This window comes from Panthera pardus, unplaced genomic scaffold (genome assembly GCF_024362965.1).
Source record: "Panthera pardus isolate Hobbes unplaced genomic scaffold, ASM2436296v1 HiC_scaffold_8, whole genome shotgun sequence".
NCBI classification, from domain to species: Eukaryota; Metazoa; Chordata; class Mammalia; order Carnivora; family Felidae; genus Panthera; species Panthera pardus.
In genome coordinates, this window is record NW_026527013.1 from 71,537,442 (window position 1) to 71,554,460 (window position 17,019).

The 17,019-nt window shown below is 39.1% G+C and overlaps 1 pseudogene; it reads left to right on the forward strand.

Annotated features, from left to right (window-relative positions):
• LOC109267878 (40S ribosomal protein S6-like) overlaps positions 1–16,751 on the forward strand; it is a 28,031-nt pseudogene extending 11,280 nt beyond the window's left edge.
• The last annotated feature ends 268 nt before the right edge of the window (positions 16,752–17,019 follow it).

Below are 17,019 nucleotides of genomic sequence, written 5' to 3' on the forward strand. Positions count from 1 at the left end.
TAGAGTCAGACACACAAGATTCAAACTGCACTTCGAATTCAGACTGGCTTTAGAAGACTTTTGATACCAAGGGGAACTGCCACCTAGGAAGAGGGAGGGAGTTTGTGATCTTTCCCTGGCTGGGTGTGCAAACAAGCAGAAACCAATGCAGATAGCATGCTTCACCTGACCATTGAAAAAAGGGGGAACTCAGCCCTTTTCTTCCCTCAACTTTTCAATTATATTCAGCTTCGTAAAAAAAGAAGTTAGTTTCATGTTTGATCTTTTTTGGAAACAAAATATTACAAATAAGTGGATTTTTTAAGATGATTTTTTAAGGCGGCCAATGAGTCTGTATGATTCTATAATGGTGGGTACATATCATCATTATGCATCTGTCCAATGCCACAGAATGTATAATACCAGAAGTGAACCCTAACATCGACTATGGACCCTGGATGGTAATGATATGTCTGCGTAGGTCCATCCCTTGTAACAAATGCACCCTCTGGTTGGGGATGTTGATAACGGGGAAGGCTGTGCATGTGTGGGTCACGGGGTCTATGGGAAATCTTTGTACCTCCCACTCAATTTTGCTGAGAACCTAAAAGTGCTTAATAAAATTAAGTCTATTAAGAAGTATTGCTCAGGCTTTCATCTTTTTAACACTGGAGAAAGCAAAGCTGCATTTGATTCCATTCAACCTACACTTAGAGCAAAAAGTACTATCACCGTTTAAGACCTGTGCAAGGGAAACTTTTGCCAGTGGACCCTGGGATCTCCCCAGAGGCTGCTCTGCTTTCCTGTGAGATGCCTGCTTCAGGCCATTCTAATCTATCCCAGAGATCTAAGAGGACACTGACACCAGGGGAGCAAAACAAGTAGGGTGTGCGGGGGTGGGGGGGGATGTTAATAAGTCATACCCGTTGGCTTTCTCCGGCCACCATATGGACTTGATTCACCCCCTGAAGATGGGGACCTGCTGCTCCTGTCCTGTAACTGCTGGGAATTTTATGTCTAATAAAGGCTTCATTAACACAAGGGTAATCACGCCTCAGGTTTAATGGCTGGGAGGTCTGGGGGTTTGGTATATTTTATATTAAAATGTTCACATTCTTCCATCTGGGCTTTTTTAAAAATGGAAAAATCATGAAAAGGTGCCATTCTCCAATGTTGAGTCTACTTACACCTCCTTCCAAATGAGGTACAATATTGAAGGTATCTTTCACAGAGACATGAGTATTTGTAATGAACAGAAATAAACTAGTTCAGTGAGATTTTGTTAGTATGGGCTCCATGCCCTTCCCCAAACAATTCTCGACATTAAAAGTGGATTCCAGAGAGATGGGTTGTTCCAAGACACCATTCATACATTGCTAGCTGTACCTTAACAAGAGGGGCAGGTGACCTTAAGAGATCCAGATAATATCGAGATGGCCTCAGCGGTGACTTCATTCTTTGTCCCACAGAACACTTCCATTACCTCTGCTAAAGCCTACACTTCGGTTTCCTTGAATGGTTCGCCTCTTAGGTTCAGAAAGAGGATTCTTTCCCATCATCGTCCACTCCCACCTCCTCATTAACCCTTCAACTTGGAAATCAAAGAAAAATTGGCAATCTCAGAAAACGCTCTGTTTGGGCTTTTGTGTGGTACTTACAGGATGGCTAAATTAGCTCAGAGGATTCTTGGCTGGCAATCCTTATTACCAGCTATTGTTAACTCATCAGTAGGCCAAAATTGCATAAACCAAGTTTTCCACTCAATAATTAGCCAATGGTTTCCCTTGGTGGTTTCTTCCATCAACTAATTACAGCCTTCAAAAGAATGATATCATTGCCTGGCTAGAAGAAAAGTTAAGCTAATCAAAACCATTTTCATTGATGAATGACAAGAGAGAAAACGAATTTAAGATAAAGAAATCAGGCTGTCAGACTTGAGAGCCAGTGAATCCGCAGCTCGGAATTCTAAAATGAATCTTGAACATTGTGCTTCCTTGGCTGAGTTGGAGAAATATGGAGTTGGGGATATCAACAACCTAGAAGGAATGTCATATGCGATCCACCCAAACTTCTCAGCTTACAAAAATGAAACACTGAAGTCTGGAGATTAAAATCACTTGCCCAAAGTCTCAGAACAGAATTAAACTAAAACTTTGATCCCTCTGAGATCCTTTGAAGCTGTTAGTGATTAAAGTTCCATATCCTAATCAAATGAAGTGTGGAGAAAGAATAATATTACACTTATTTGAATATATTCACAACAAGTTTTAAAGCATAATCGTCACTAATGTGCTACAGTTTGCAGAGGTGGCTCTCATTACTGAAAATTTCAAAGAGCCAAACCAGAATTTCTGTGTCTTCATACACTTTATGGGTTCTGTGGAACCCATCATCAGTGCAAATGGACTGTTTGCTTGAGCCATGCAGAATTTACACTCACTGTCACTCACTAGTCATTGACACATCAACGAGGTGACTGTTCTAGAAACCCAGTCTTTCAGCCTCACGTGAGCAGAGCTTTCTGCCAAGACTTGAGGGAAGCATAGCATGATCCAAAAATATATTTTGGTCTTCTAAACCCTGAGTTTTGGGAATTATTTGATACATAGTAAAAATGGTTCCATCTTTTCTTTGTATTTTTATTCTTTGTACATCATTAATAAATCATTCTAATACCATTCAAATATTCTCCTACACTTTATTTTTAAAGTTTTACTCTTTTACTCAATCTAGAATTTACATTTGCTTATGGAATGAGGAAGAATCTAGTTTTATTTTTATTTTAGTAGAAAGCCCAATATTTTATGGGTTAGTCGATTTTTTTTTCCTTGCCGGTTTATAACACTGCCTCCTGCATATACTTCTCAAAAATGCATACGTGGATTTTTTTCTAGGCTCTTTATCTTATGCTGTTGGCCTGTTAGTTTGTCACCTGATGCATACAACTGTCTTAATTACCATTTCTTTATAATAAGTTTTCATATCTAGTAAGATGTGTCCCTTTTAATTTTTATTTTTGTTCAAAACTGAGAGTAATATACTTGACCATGTGATATTTATAAGAATTTCAACATCAACTTGTAAAAAATCATGTTAGAACATTATTTGGAATTGCATTAAATTTATATGTTTATTTTGGGAGAATTTCCATTGAACCTTTCCTTCTCTGAGAATAAAAAATGATATAGCTCTCTATCAATTTATTGAATTTATATATTCAATAAACATGAATAAGTTCCACTTATTTAGAATTTTTTGGATTTTTTTGTTCCTATTACCTTATAGTTTTTGTTGCCATATTAATTATATTTTTATTTGCACTTTTAATTATTTGTTGCTGACATATAAGCCTATGGTTGTTTTTGTATGTACACCTTGTATCTTAAACAATTGCTGAACTGTCTTATTATTTCAAATAATCTCTGAGAAAAGGCAACTTTATTTCTTTCCTCCTTTTTTTAATTGGTCCTTGTGCACTGCCTAGAACCCTAACTTGATGAAGAAGAAGCAGAGATACTAGGTATCCTTGTCCTTTTCCGGACATTTAAGGAATTGCTTCTTTTTTTAAAAAAATTTTTAATGTTTATTTATTTTTGAGAGAGAGAGAGACAGAGCACAAGGGGCGGAAGAGCAGAAAGAGAAAGATACACAGAATCCGAAGCAGGCTCCAGGCTCTGAGCTGTCAGCACAGAGCCCGACGTGGGGCTCGAACTTACGAACTGTGAGATCATGACCTGAGCCGAAGTTGAACCCTTAACCGGACTGAACCACCCAGGCGCCCTTAAGGAAATGCTTTTATGGTTGCATCTTTGTGTGTATTTGTTGCAGGTGTTTGTGGTTTGTTTGTTTTTTCTTAACTTCCATCAAATTAAGGAAATTTCCTCCCCATCACAGTTGTTGGAAAAGAAGGGGAATCTCCAATAAACATTCAGTTTAACAAAACTTGATTTGCCCAAAGCCATTTTGAATGTCATGGAAACAGAGTTACTAAAGAACTTCACTGAAGAGGTTCTGCATTTTTGCTTCTTCTAGGTGCCCCATAAGTATCAACCACTCTGAACCAATTCTCACTTAAAATAATGACTTGCTTATGCTTTTTCACCTCTTGGAATCAGGATTCCAATTCAGGTGCAGGCCCAGGGATTCAATTTCTCATCAGAATTTGTTTTGCCACATCAAATTCATGACATAAGTGAGCTTCCTTGCCATTTCCCAATCCTATAAAGGGAGTTTATTATTCTCCTTTCTCCAAGTCTGCAGAACTTTTAAAGTCTTAGCTTTATGCAAGGACTGCCCATCCAACTCCCTTGTATACAGGAACAAGGAACAGGAACTCTACAGGGGCATTAAGCCCAAACCCATAGTCCTACTATATCACTAGCTCCCCAGGGCTACTTTGCTGCTCCTGTCTTCATTGCCCTGCTGGTCAGCCTTTCTCCACTTCAGACACACTTAAGATGGTTCTCAAACTTGTTGGTTTCAGGAAACGTTTTTACTTGTAAAGTTTATTGACAACTCCAAAGAATTTTATTTAGATGGATTATGTTACTAATAGTTACTGATTGAAGATTAAAACAAAAAGTTAGGGATGCCTGGGTGGCTCAGTTGGTTAAACGTCTGACTCCTGATTTCGGTTCAGGTCATGACCTCGCGGTTCCTGAGATCGAGCCCCACATGGGGCTCTGTGCTGATAGTGTGGAGCTTGCTTGGGATTCTCTCTCTCCCTCTCTCTCTGCCACTCCCCCACTCGTGCTTTTTCTCTCTCAAAATAAATGAATAAACATAAAAAGTGTAAATGCTTATTTAATAATTCATTTAAAAATACCAATAATCATTCCACTAAGTGTGAAGGCAAATAATGTCTGTTTTAATGCTTTCCAAAAGAAACATACTTGTGAAAAGAGTGACATTGCTTTACATTTTTTCAAATCCCTTTAATGTCTGGCTTAATGAAAAACAGCAGGATTCTCCTTTCTGTTTCTACATTTAATCCATTGTGATATGTTGTTTTTGTTGAGGCATATGAAGAAAATTCAGCCTCACACAGATAAGCGGTTGGACAAGAGAGGAGTATTTTAGTAACTTTTGCAGATAACTGTGGATATTCTTCTTTGATACTATCCCTCAATTCAAGTGGTAGTTTCTTAAAGATTGGTTGAAGCGTGGAATCCAGAACCATGAGTGAACTTGGTTCCTATAGTCTGTAATAGTTTATTTTTTTTTTCAATATATGAAGTTTATTGTCAGATTGGTTTCCATACAACACCCAGTGCTCATCCCAAAAGGTGCCCTCCTCAATACCCATCACTCACCGTCCCCTCCCTCCCACCTCCCATCAACCCTCAGTGTGTTCTCAGTTTTTAAGACTCTCTTATCCTTTGGATCTCTCCCACTCTAACCTCTTTTTTTTTCCCCTTCCCCTCCCCCATGGGTTCCTGTTAAGTTTCTCAGGATCCACATAAGAGCGAAACCATATGGTATCTGTCTTTCTCTGTATGGCTTATTTCACTTAGCATAACACTTTCCAGTTCCATCCATGTTGCTACAAAGGGCCATATTTCATTCTTTCTCGTTGCCACGTAGTACTCCATTGTGTATATAAACCTCAATTTCTTTATCCATTCATCAGTTGATGGACATTTAGGCTCTTTCCATAATGTGGCTATTGTTGAAAGTGCTGCTATAAACGTTGGGGTCCAAGTGCCCCTATACATCAGCCTTCCTGTATCCCTTGGGTACATTCCTAGCAGTGCTATTGCTGGGTCATAGGGTAGATCTATTTTTAATTTTTTGAGGAACCTCCACACTGTTTTCCAGAGTGGCTGCGCCAATTTACATTCCCACCAACAGTGCAAGAGGGTTCCCGTTTGTCCACATCCTCTCCAGCATCTATAGTCTCCTGATTTGTTCATTTTGGCCACTTTGGTGTGAGGTGATATCTAAGTGTGGTTTTGATTTGTATTTCCCTGATGAGGAGCAACGTTGAGCATCTTTTCATGTGCCTGTTGGCCATCTGGATGTCTTCTTTAGAGAAGTGTCTATTCATGTTTTCTGCCCATTTCTTCACTGGGTTATTTCCTATAGTCTGTAATGGTAAAGGACATAAAGTCTATCTTATGACTGGGTTGTATCTTGCATGCATGATTTTATTTAAGGTTTCAGTTCATTGGGAACCCTCTTGCACTGTTGGTGGGAATGCAAACTGGTGCAGCCACTCTGGAAAACAGTGTGGAGTTTCCTCAAAAAATTAAAAATAGATCTACCCTATGACCCAGCAATAGCACTGCTAGGAATTTACCCAAGGGATACAGGAGTGCTGATGTATAGGGGCACTTGTACCCCAATGTTTATAGCAACACTTTCAACAATAGCCAAATTATGGAAAGAGCCTAGGTGTCTATCCACTGATGAATGGATAAAGAAATTGTGGTTCATATACACAATGGAATACTACGTGGCAATGAGAAAGAATGAAATATGGCCTTCTGTAGCAATGTGGGTGGAACTGGAGAGTGTGATGCTAAGTGAAATAAGCCATACAGAGAAAGACAGATACCATATGTTTTCACTTTTATGTGGATCCTGAGAAACTTAACAGAAGACCATGAGGGAGGGGAAGGGGAAGAAAAAGTTACAGAGAGGGAAGGAGGCAAACCATAAGAGACTGTTAAAAACTGAGAATAAATTGAGGGTTGATGGGGGGTGGGAGGGAGGGGGGTGGGTGATGGGCATGGAGGAGGGCACCTGTTGGTATGAGCGCTGGGTGTTGTATGGAAACCAATTTGGCAATAAATTTCATATTTAAAAAAATTTTTAAACTCACTGCTAAAAATAAATTAAAAATAAATAAAAAAACACAAGTTGCTGAGAGGTATGTGGGAATTCTTCATACTATCTTTGCAATTTTTCTGTAAATCTAACATTATGCAAAATACAAGTTTGATTTTAAATTCATTAATGAGTGTGCTTCCATTATGTCTTCTTGAGTTGGAAGTATTGGGGGATGAATTAGTTTAAGCCAGTAGTTTTCTGTTACGAAGAAATTAACTTTATTTAGAAACTTGACTTCCAAACAGCAAAATCATTTGATCACAAAGGAAGGCATGAGTCTGGAAGCAGTGTAAAAAATGAATTGAGAAACACTATAAATTAGTAAATATTACACCACTAATAAAATATAAATATTATGTTACTTATATTAGCATGTGTCGTAATGCATTGGTCTCTTATTCTGTGTCAATATCTAAGCTAAATATGCTTTCACAATCACCCTGTGCCTCAGGCACTATGATTTTCTACCCTTTATACAGTGAGTCAGAAATTTCAGTAACTTCTTTGTCAGTGACAGAGCCAGAGCGAGAGACGGTCTCTCTGGATCTAGTGCCCCTGCTTTTATGTCCTTGGCTCTAGTGCTCTTACTGATGTCATTTCCAGAAATGGAATTCAGAGTCATTGAAGCCATTGCAGTGAACAGAGAAATGCTTTCATTGTTGTTGGACTTCATCCCTAATTTTCCTGTTAGCTTTATCCGTGAGCCAGTTTTAAGGATGTGACTGTGGATGTTCTGGTTGGGTGTCCAGAGGGTGGTTTAAAACTAAAGTGTCTTATATATTCATTGGGGAAGAAGTCAAGGCACCCGAAAGGACAAGTCCAGAAATCTAAAGCCGTTCTCAGAGAGAAAAGGGGGAGTCAAGATACCTCCCCTACTGGAAGGGAAATTAAATGAATGGATTTAATACAGTTAGCATTTACTTTTGCTTACACAATGCCTTAAAAATTTTGGACGTATTTTAGAGATTTTCAAAACATATTCAAAAGTAGAAAGAATAAACACATAAACCCACAAACCATAATCAACTAGGTTAAACAATCACTCGTATTTTAACAATCTTGTTTTATCTTCCACCCACATGCTTTTTTGGAAGGATAATTTGGGGTGTTAAAGCAAATCTCATATTTCATATCATTTTGACCATAAATGTTTTGTGTCATTTAAGGTTTTTAAAAAGATAACCATATTACAATGATTCACTTAACAAAACGAACAATTCTTCTTCTAATCATCTAATGCTCAGTTTGGGTTTACGTTCCCCTGATTGTCTGAAAAATAACATCATATGGTTAGTTTATTTAAATCTGGATCCAAATAAGTTCCATGTACTGCAGTTGGCTGGTGAGTCCTTAGGCTTATCTTCATCTCTAACAGTCTGCAGTCTCCCCATTTTCTTTCTATGCAATGTGCTTGTTAAAATAAACAGGTCATTTCTCCTGTTGCCATTCCTATATTCTAGATTCAGTTCGTTGCTTCTGTGTGGTGTCATTTAGTATGTTCCTCTACTCCCTGTATTTCCTTTAAGCTGATAAATTGATGAAGAGGTTCGATTGGATGCCAGTTCAATTTTTTGCCTAAGAATACATCCTAGGTGTCCTATTGTAAGTGACATTAGATGACAGGGCTGGGTCTTGGGTTCCAGGTGGCCAGCATCATCCAGCCATTACAGAGTTCCCTACCCACCTTCACCTAAGGGTTTTAGCATGTAGTTTTTAATGGTCGCCAAAGGGCAATTTCTCATGAGGGGCTGAAAAATGATTACCTAATTCTACCAATACTTTTTTTACCAGCTGATATTCTACTAAAATGTCTCTCTGAAATGTAATGTGCACCCTCAAAAAAAGATTGATAGTTAATCCTTTATTTACCACTTATTCAGAATAATGAGTGGTGCTCTAGAAACTTCCAAAGTGACTTTGTTAATATCATTTGAAATCACATAGTTTCACCTACTTAACATGGTTCAAGCCATTAATGACATCTGTAAACAGCATAGTTAGATTTTCTCTTATTTCTCCGTAAATTCATCAAAGAGCTTTTGCCTTTCAGTGGGTAATACAGACCATGTATATTGAGTGACCCAGTTGATAAGTGTAGTCTTTTTTTCTCTCTCTCTTTGAATTTTGGTTTCCTTTTTCAGTATTTTTATATATGGATTATATTTTGTTTGCATTTATGTATTCAGTGTTTTGAGAGTATACTTGACAGACAACTATTGGGATATCTTCTCAGGCCATGATTACTGACCTGAGAATGCTCCTACTTCCAGATGGGTAAGCCCTTGGCCGCCATACTTGTACAATACGACCGTACAGCACCGACCCTAGTTGAGGGAATTAAGGGTAGAAATCAAAGTCTGGGCTGATCAAAATCTCTCTCCCCGGGACTTGGAATTCGCACCTTATTTGTACTGTCAGTTTGGGGTTCTTTCTAGATGTAAGAAAACCTATAAGCCAGAGCTATTTGAATCTTTGCACCATTCCCAGTGGAAATTGGAGAGAAGAAAAGACGAAGCAGAGGTTCAAGTATATTTGAAAGTATCTTAGAAGGTAGGAAGGGGACAAGGGACAAACAGAGGGCAAGGGAGTGGGGAGAGGGAGAGGCTTGCCTGAGCTCCTAGGTTACCTATGGCTCTTTGGCCCCTGAATGTAATCCTCTGTGGCCCTTCTGCACCTCCTACCCAAGATCCTATGAGATGTCTCAGCTGTATTTCAGTGGCACCATCTTGGTGTTGGCTTCTGGCCACGCTACACGTTGAAATCGGCTCTTGTCTCTCAGAGATGACACATGGCAACTTCCACGAGTACTCTTCAGGGCTGCAGGTCACTGATGTGGCGATGGCCTACTGCTCCTGCTCTTGGGCTCTAGGCTCTCCACTGCCCATACCCACTCAACCTTCTCTTTTGAAGTCCCATCACTCTCCAGAGATGGGGTCAGCCCTTTAAACAGGCACCAGCTTGGCTCTTTCCCTTGCAGGGTTGGCCTGCATCTAGTTACAAGAAACTTGTGCTTTTGGTAGATATGGCTCAGTTATTTCCCAACCACAGCCCTCGACTGTCCTATGCTGCTGGAGGCAGCCCTGCATTCTCCCCAGAGGGGTTTCTTGCAGCTTCTCTCATGAGGCAGGAGGTTAAGGGAAGCACCTCTCTCCATGGAGAGACCAGAAATCACAGCATCCTTAAGGGACTCTCTGTACAGAAATCTACTCTGGAATTTCCAACCTCAAACTTATACAAACATCAGAAGGACGTTGAGCTAAGCGTCACAAAATTAGTCATTGGCCACCTCCCTTCCCTAAGATTATGTTTAGATGATCAGCCCTTTGCTTTGGAATGTAGGGGGAAGAAGGCAACACCTGCCCAGGGGCTGCAGATTAAATGAGCAAATGTTCACTTCCACAAGTGTAATATTCACATATGTGTAGTATTTTCTAAGTGTCTTCTGCTCACTTTGAACTAAGGGTCATTATTTATCCAAAATATACTTAGTGAATAGGTTCAGTTGGAAATCTCCCAAAACTCGTAATAATCTGGTGTTTAAAACATGGAGTCATTCTTTGATTTTCTTTTTCCTCTCAGTGACCTGATATTTCTTTAAGGTTGAAACGAATAATGTTTAATACCAACACCTTCTATTTGATTGGTCTTTGCATGGTTTCAGATGAACGATTTCATTTTATCTTTAGACCAATCCCTTAGGGTTAACCTCCTTACACAGGGTAAAAGACATTGATCTATCACACAGACCCATATGCTCCTTGTTTTATGGTGCTGTTGCTGCTGAAATAAATACACAGATACAGTAACAACAACAACAATGACATGGAGACCCTTGCCTGAAAAAGATATTTACATTTTTTTTAATCTTTATTTATTTTTGAGAGAGAGACAGAGCTCAAGCAAGGGAGGGGGAGAGAGAGAGGGAGACACAGAATCCAAAGCAGGCTCTAGGCTCTGAGCTGTCAGCACAGAGCCCTACGTGGAACTTGAACTCATGGACTGTGAGATGGTGACATGAGCTGAAGTCAGACACTTAACCAACTGACCCACCCAGGTGCCCCTGAGACAGATATTTTAATTACTAGTCACGTTTGTATCTGAGTCCAAGTGCTGTGGCTGATGGCAGTCAACAGTGAGGCCGGGAGCTGAATGGATTAAATGACCCTCTTTGTGGCAATGGCTCAGTCTTTCTGGTGAGGTTGGAGTGGGAGTGGGAAGCATTTAAGAATTTTCTTTCTTGAGACCCCAAAACAAAAGCATCTCTATGTTGTTTTTTTTTAATGTTTATTTATTTTTGAGAGAACTGAGCAGGGGAGGGGTGGGGGGGTGGGGAGACAAAGGATTCTAAGTGGGCTCTACGCTCATTGAGCCCAAGGTGGGGGGGTGGAATTCATGAACCCTCGATCATGACCTGAGCTGAAGTCAGATCCTCAACACGCTGAGCCACCCAGGTGCCCCCAAAGCATCTCTATGTTGTAAAGATATCTGATCCCCAGTGCTCTGTAGGCTTGTGAAATTTTCAAGACCAGACTCAGCTCGAAGCTATGTAAAGAAAATGCAAAATATCAACACGTTGATTTCCCTGCATTTCACACCTGTGCTTCTCCCTACACACCCTCTCCCCCCACCACTTGCTTGAGCAGCAGATTCCCAGCCAGATCTAACTCTGGCCCCACAGAAATGAACATGCTTACAACACCAAGTGAGTCAGTTCCTGCTGTAGTTTCCCACCCAAACCCTGTTTTGAGTTAAGATTAATCAATGTATTGAAATTGAAATCATTTCTTCTTTGTTTTCTCCCTTGTTCTAAGTTACCACCCCAATCTCAAGGCATGGTAAATATATAAACAGTTTATTATGGAATAGATTCCCATCCCTTTTTGTTATACTTTTTCTATTTGCAACTTTTCAGTGCCTCTCCGTTTGGAGAGAGAATTATCTGCCCATTCCCACCCCCATCCATCTCCTTCCAGCAAACTAACGAAGCTCTAACTTATTCTTTGGTTGGTTGTATAACATTCTGTTTTAGTGGCATTCCAAAGTTTATTCAGCCCTTCCCTTTATTAGTTCACACTATTTGCAAGATTTTTGTCATTATAAACAGATCTGTAATCAGCATATTTGTCTCCTATTCTTTTCAATACTTATGCTTGCATTTCTATGGGATATATTTCCAGCAGTCAAATCTGAATCAAGAGTATGTCTATTTTCAACTTCAAGTGATTTCAATAAATTGCTTTTTAAAAATGTGCTGAAACAATGTACATTTCCAGCTGTACATGTTATCACTTATTGATTGTTATCAATCTGATGGTTATAAATGATATCTGGTTGTTACCTACCTTTGTCATTTCTCTGACTGTGAGGGAGGTGGAGAATATTTTCATGTCTATTGGATGTATTATTTGGGTTTTCGTCTTCTAGGAAGTGTCTATTCATAGTGATTGTCTATTTTTAAATTGAATCATTTTTTTCCTGTCCCCACTAATTTGTAATAGCATTTTAATTATATTCAAAATCCTTAAGTATATTTAAAGGCTATCCATGACCCATTGTAATCTGGCGAGCCAGCTACTTTTATAAAAATTTTGATTATTTCAAATACGGTAGGGTAAGTTTTTCCTCTCCCATTTCATCTTTTTAAAAAGAAAGCTATAGGAAATTCTATTGTGCTAATTCAGATGAATTTTAAAATAACATTTTAGAACGGTATCACTCAGATCATTTACACTAATATACAGATCATCAACATCTTTTGATTTTAGGGAAAAGGCTAACTTATTTAGACAAGTCTGTATTCAAGCCTCATGTTCTTATTTAGTTTTCTTTATACCTCTCACTAGAGCTATTTTTACATAGTTTGTATTTATTATTTAGTGACTCAAATCCACCCGTTTTTAAAAGTTTGCTTAATTATGCTTTACATTTCAGAGAAATTTTAAAGAAAAAGTTATACATAATTCTGTGCCATGAGGCTTGGAAGGAAACATGACTCAAGCGTTTGGAAAGATGTCAAAAATTTAATCCTTTGAAAACGTAATAAATGATTTCAATGAGGCATCTGTTAGAACAGGGCAACTGACAAGCAGCTTCCAGTGTATTCTCCCTTGATGTCTCCCCAAAACATCCAGAAAGACACAGGAAAGGTTAAAAACAAAATGAAACTGAAAACTGACATGGGCAGTTGACCTAATGTTAGATCCTGAGAGCAACTGACACCAATTATATGGCAGACGACACAGGATTGAAAAAAAAAAAAAAAAAAAAAAAAAGACAAGGCTTATGGAATATCCTGGTTTTACCGAAGGAAACCAAACCACCTAAGCAAAGAGAGGGGACGTTTTGTATCTCCTTCACCAAGTATCCCAGGGAGCAAAGCCTCAGGGCTTTGTCTGAAAAAGGAAATGGTATCATCATTCTTCCACCTCCAAGATGTTGATTTGGGAGTTGACCAGCATTCTGTCTCCTCTACTGTTTCTTTCTCCATCTCTCTTGTCTTTATTTATTTACTTATTTGAAGACGTAGGGAAAGATTCAACCAAACCACAGGCAACCATTCCTTGCTAACGCTCAGGTACCACTTTGTGAAGGAAGCCAAAGGCCACTATTACTGCCACCTTGTCTCTTACAGTCATCTTTCCGCATTGCAGCAGAGATCGCCCTCCACGTGTTGTCGGACAGTGGATGTGGAGGGGTGAGTTCGTGGCACACTCACCTGGCTGTCCTCTCTTGTTTTACTCCTTTATGTATCCACGCCCCTTTCCTTCCCCGCCGCCATTCTTACTCTCTAGGCATCTTTTTTTTTAAGTATAAATCCTTAAATTTTAGATAAAATATATCGCATTTTCCCTATTGTTTAGTCTTCTGGCATTCTAAGAAGGCCTAGTCCAGAAATCTTGAGTGAACTGCTATCAAACACTGCAGAAGCTGTAAAAAATAAAACAACTAATCGCAAGGGTTGGACAACAACGATCACAGGACTATAATCCTCAAGAAATGAGAGCACATGAGATGAGCTTCACCTAAACTCAGCTTTCTCTTCCAGTACATTTTCCAAACCATGGCACAGGAAAATGGAGCCCAAGCAGTATATAAAATTCAACATTGATTATCATAAAACTCTCAGCAAACTAGGAACAAACAATAACTCTCTAGGGTTGCCTGTGTGGCTCAATGGGTTAAGCGTCTGACTCGTGATTTCTGCTCAGGTCGTGATCTCACAGTTCCTTTGATCAAGCCCTGCATCAGGGTCTGTGCTGACAGTGTGGAGCCTGCTTGCGATTCTCTGTCTCCCTCTCTCTCTCTGCCCTTCCCCTCACTTTTAAAAACTAGATACATAAACGTTAAAAAAAGTAATTTCTTAATTTTGATACAGAAAATATATAAAAGTTAAAGATAATGATATAGTCAATGGTGAAAGATTGAACACTTTCTCCTTGATTTCAGGAATGGAACAAGGATGTCCAATATAACCTCCCACATTCAACATTGTATTAGAAATTCTACTCCGTTCAATAAATAAAGAAAAAACAAAATATATGAAAATTGGAAAGTACTACAACAGCCTTTGGTCTTGGATAACATGACTGCATAGAAAACCCAAAGTAGTCACAAACTGACTATTACAATCAATAAGCGAATTTAACAGAATTTCCGAATTTATTCAGAAATTTTCAGAATTTATTCAGAATTTCTGAATCCAAGATCAGCAGAAAATGATATTAATTCTATATGTTATGAACAATAGTAACAAGCAATTAGAAAATAAATGGCATGTCTAAGAGTATGAAAAATATAAAATATCCAGAAACAAATTTACTGAAAGGTATGTAAGACCTCTACACTGATCACTACAGACCAGTGTTGAAAAGGTAAAGAAAACCTAAACAAATGGTGTAATAGTTAGCTATTTTGTGTCCAATATTACCACACATTTTTACTTAAAACATTTCTTCTTTCAGTTTCTGTGGATCAGAAGTTCAGACACACTTAGGTTCTCCAGCTCCAGATCTCACCACGTTGCAGTCAAGATTCTGATGGACAGGATGCTCACCCGGAGATTTTGACTGGAGAAGAATCTACTCCCAGACTAACTCATTTTGTTGGCAGAATTCTTTTCCTTGTGGCTGTAGAAGTGTGAGCTTCTTTGTTGGCCGTCTGTTAGATGCTCAGTTCCTAGAAGCTGCCTGCAGGTCCTTGCCATGTGGCCCCTTTGCAGGAAGTTTAGAAGGTGGTAGTTTGCTTCTTCAAGTGCAGCAGGAGAACAATAGTAAATTTGATAGCAAGGTGGACTCTTGTATAACATAATGTAATCACAGCAGTGACATCCCGTCACCAGTGTCATATTCTCTTGGTTAGAAGCAAATTCTAGGTCCCAAGCCACACTCAAAACAAGGTGATTATAGAAAAGAATAAAGCCCAGGATGTGGGATCATGAGAATCACGATGGTGATCTATTATGTCCATGGATTGAAAGACTCAATAGTGTTAATATAGGCAATTGTGCCAAAATTGACCTATACATTCAGATCATAACCATCAAAATCCCAGAAGAAAGTTTTTCTTGTACATTGACAGATTTCTGATCTTAAAATTCTTTTTTTTTTAATTTTTTATGTTTATTTTATTTTTGAGAGAGAGAAACAGAGCGCGAGTGGGAGAGGGCCAGAGAGAGAGAGAGAGAGAGAGAGAGAGACAGGATCTGAAGCAAGCTCCAGGCTCTGAACTGTTAGCACAGAGCCCAGTGTGGGGCTTGAACTCACAGACTACAAGATCATGACCTGAGCTGAAGTTGGCGCTCAACTGACTGAGCCCCCCAGGCACCCCTAAAATTCTAAAATAATAGAGAAATGCAGTTTCTAGCAGAGTCAAGGCAATCTTGAAGGAAAAATGTTGGGAGATTTTCACTACCAGATTGCAAGATTTACTGTAAACCTACAGTAATTGAGATAAAATGATATTAGCACAAAGATAGACAAAAATGCCAATGGAACAGAATAAATTAGTCCAGAAATAGATTCACACATACACTATCTTTTGATTTATAATAAAGGCACCACCACAATTCTCTAGGAAAAGGACTCTGTTCTCAAAAATTAGTGCTGGAGAAACTGTAGGTCCACATAAAGAAGAAAATGATCCTGTTCTTTCAATGGTGCTTCAGAGGCAGTAGGCTGCTTTAGGATGAAGCTGGAATCTCTTTCCCAGCTACTGGCTGCCAGAAACTCATTGAAATGGACAATAAATGCAAACTTTTCACCTTTTATGGGAAGTGTATGGCCACAGAAGTTGCTGCCGATGCTGTGGGTAAAGAGTGGAAAGGTTACATGGCCTCAATCAGTGGTGGCAATGACAAACAAGGCTTCCTCATGAAGCAGGGGGTGTTGACCATGGAAGTGTCTGCCTGCTGCTGAGTAAGGGACATTCCTGCTACCGACCAAGGAGGACTGGAGAAAGAAAGCGTAAATCTGCTCAGAGTTGCATTTTGCATGCCAATCTCAGTGTTCTCAACTTGGTCATTGTAAAAAAAAAAAAGAAGAAGAGAAGGAAATTCCTGGACTCATTGATACTACTGTGCCTCATCACCTGGGACCCAAAAGAGCTAGGAGAATCTGTGCAAACTTTTCGATCTCTCTAGAGAAGATGATGTCCAGCAGTACGTTGTGAGAAAGCCCCTAAACAAAGATGGTAAGAAACCTAGAACCAAAGTCCCCAAGATTCAACATCTGGTTACTGCACGTATCCTGCAACACAAACATTGGGGTGTGGCTCTGAAGAAACAGTGTACTAACGAAAATAAGGAAGAGGCTTCAGAATATGCTAAAATTTTGGCCAAGACAATGAAAGAGGTCAAAATAACATGCAACGAAAAGATTGCCAGGAGATAGAGGCTGTCCTCTCTGAAAGCTTCTGCCTTTAAGTCTGAGTCCAGTCAAAAATGAGATTTTCTAAGAGTAACAGATAAATAAGATCAGACATAAAAAAAAGAAAGACAATGATCCTTAATTCCCTACCTCACACCATACTAAAAACTTAATTCGTGGTGGCTTGTAGATCGAGATCTTCTCAAAGAAAATGTAGAATAGCATCTTCATGACTTTGGGAGTAACAAAGATATCATAAACAGAATCCCACAAAAACTAAACATAAAAGGAAAGACAATCGTTCTGACTTTAGTGTAATCATGAACTTTTGTTTATTAAAAGATGT